This window comes from Notamacropus eugenii, chromosome 1 (assembly GCF_028372415.1).
Source record: "Notamacropus eugenii isolate mMacEug1 chromosome 1, mMacEug1.pri_v2, whole genome shotgun sequence".
In the NCBI taxonomy this organism is placed as follows: domain Eukaryota; kingdom Metazoa; phylum Chordata; class Mammalia; order Diprotodontia; family Macropodidae; genus Notamacropus; species Notamacropus eugenii.
In genome coordinates this window covers 17,521,668-17,524,495 of record NC_092872.1, presented here as the reverse complement: position 1 = coordinate 17,524,495, position 2,828 = coordinate 17,521,668, and the positions used below count along the sequence as shown (strand labels likewise).

Below are 2,828 nucleotides of genomic sequence, written 5' to 3'. Positions count from 1 at the left end.
TGGCCATAATTGTCCTTTCTAGAAGTGGTAGCTGACTTGAGGCTTTGCCCCAGAAACCAGAAGGCTTGAAAAGAATGCAGTGTTCATCAGCTATGCCATCCCTCCTCTATGACTTGTCAGAGCTGAGAAGTTTCTTGTGTTTCTCTGGACAACAACTTCATTGCTAGACCAAACTGAGGTGGCAGTAGGCAAGAAGAAAACCCCAAAACAAATTTGAAGCAGCACTTAAAAAAAGAATTATTTAGTAAAGACACATTTCAGTAAATATAGTAAATGTATATCTAACTTGACCAGAGAAGAGGGAAAAAGTCATATACTGTTCAGTGGAATCAACCTGAAACCTTATCACCTACTTTTTGGTATTTCTGAAAGTTGTAACTTGCAGGTGAGAGAGACCAAGAATGCTCACTTTTTCACCCACCTTCCCCATCCAAGTAAGCCTAGACTTTGCAGACCATCTTAATCCTACTTATATATCACCAATTTCAACGGCAGAATGGCTTAAAGCTGACACTCCCTTGAACTCCATTACTGATCAGGTTTGTGTTTTTGTCATTATTGTTGTTGTTTTTAAATGAGGGTGGTGATGGTGAGACAATTAGGAAATTTTTGATCTGTTGGGATACAGGTTTTCCAAAGTATTGTTTTGTTTTGGGGTCTAGGTCACTTGAAAGCCAGAAATTTTGAATGGTGTCAACAATGACTTTTAAAAGTGTAATAGTGTTTGTTTTACTTCAAAAGACATTTCAGCATTCTGAACAAAAAAAAAAAAACCTGTTCCAAATTGTATTTAAGAGCAGACTTTGTATTTTTTGTTATTTCCTTACATCACTGCCCTGGCTTTCTGTTTGACTGATACAAGGAAGAACGTTACCATTTCCATTTAAAACTACCACACTTCCACTAAAAAGAAAACTAAGAATACACTTTTTTCATGCCAGTTATTCCCCTCCCTTGACCTCTAAGAATGGGAGCTGGATGATATTTCATTGTATCCACAGAAAGACAACTTTTAAGCTAAATGGACACTCACTGCTGTGTGTCTGCAATCTGCCTTCACAGTGTAGGCTTTGGGCTGCAGCCCTTTATAAAAGGCAGATGAACCTAATGCCCCCTTCAAGCCTGGACCCCAAGAATCTGTCTAGAAGGGAAGAGTTTTTGTTCTTGATGTTGTTGTTTTACAAACTATAGATATGTACAGTTTGTAACCCAGAATTTTCAAATAAACAAAAAATTCCTAAAAAATGATTTTGTTTTACACCACCAACAAAAGTATACAGAGTGAGAATATTAGAATACCTTTTTCTTTTTTAAAATGTTTAGAAATATGTAAGACTTTGATGCTGTTTCTGGATGCTTCAAGATATCCATGGCTACTTCATGTAAACTCTTATACAATGTCTATCTTAAATCAGTTTTGAGAAGCTATGTGACCAGAAGCCAGTTAATCCTAATGAGGGCAATTGACACCATCACAAAGAAGAGGTGTTTCATTTAAAGGCGTTTCCTCTACTCTATGATATTCACATAGAGACAGAATATAATACAAGTCCATTCTTCATCTTTATCCTTCCCTTCATCTTCATCCTTCTCTTCATCTTCCTTCTCTACCTTTCTCCAGGTCATGTTAGCTGCCCCCTTTGCTCCATTGAACTTCCCTTTTGACAACTCATAATCTGTGATATCCTTCTTGTATTTCTCCTTCAGTTTGGCTGCCTTGTTGGTAAGGTTACTTCTCATTATCACTCAGATTGTTCCACATTTTTTAAGCTTCTTTGCCATATCCTCAACTGATATTTCAGAGTTTATAGACTTTGTCTTATGATGAAATTCTGAGTAGAACAAGAAGTCAGACAGCGACCAAAGGTGTATTAGGATCCTTCTTCTTTTTGCTATTCCGTAGTCTTTAATTTCTCTATCACATCGTAGCTTATCAGCTTTTGCCATCTCATCAGATTTAGATTCTCTTTCCCCAGCATAGTCTTCAACCAAGTCATCATACTTGTTAGAAAACTCTGCAAGGTTAATTGGAGCCTCTAAACTGTTCTTATGCTCTTCCATATTGCCCTTTGGTTCTTAGGGTCACCTTTGGCCATGGTGAATTTTTATTGTTTACTAGTCTCTCAAATGAGATCATTGAAAAGCACTTAGAATAATGCCTGGTCCAGGTAGGGTGGTAGAAATATGATTTTATCAGGAATATTTAGCAGCACAAGGATAGAAGAGGATAGATGGCTTTTGTGACCAAGGATTGAGAAATGATATGATGTTAATGGCAATAAGACAAGAAGGCAAGGATTTAATAGGTTCAAAAACATGTATAATTAAACTGACAACTTTAAAATCAAAACTGTGAAGCGAGGAAAGTTTGATAACATATTGAGAAAGCAAAGGGAGTGATCTTTGTGGAGTGACTAGAATTTACAGTGATGTTAAAGTATATGTTCAGAGACTGGGATAAAAGGGAAACTAAGGGGAAAAAAAAGAATCATAAAGGGATGTTTCAGAATTCAAGATCAGTTACAGGGATCCATGGAAACAGTACACCTTGTCACAATCCATGCTCATGGCTAAACTGGAGTAACTTGAGAGTACAGGTAATTGGAAATGGAGAAATATACTGGGACATCAGGGCATTTAAGAGAATATCAACAACTATATTGGAGTCCCTATGTATGAAGGCAGGAGTTGCAGTAATTTCAAGGCTGTGATTCAGGTATTAAACTTCTTGATACAGGAAACTGAATGATATAAAAATTCTCTAGATTACAGGAACAGAGTTGTGACCTACATCATTTATGTGCTTGGAATATACCTCAAGAGAAAAG

At 36.8% G+C, this 2,828-nt stretch overlaps 1 pseudogene; it reads right to left on the bottom strand.

Annotated features, from left to right (window-relative positions):
* Positions 1-1,509: 1,509 nt before the first annotated feature.
* On the bottom strand, positions 1,510-2,061 carry LOC140498958 (high mobility group protein B3 pseudogene; annotated as a pseudogene).
* Between the last annotated feature and the right edge of the window lie 767 nt (positions 2,062-2,828).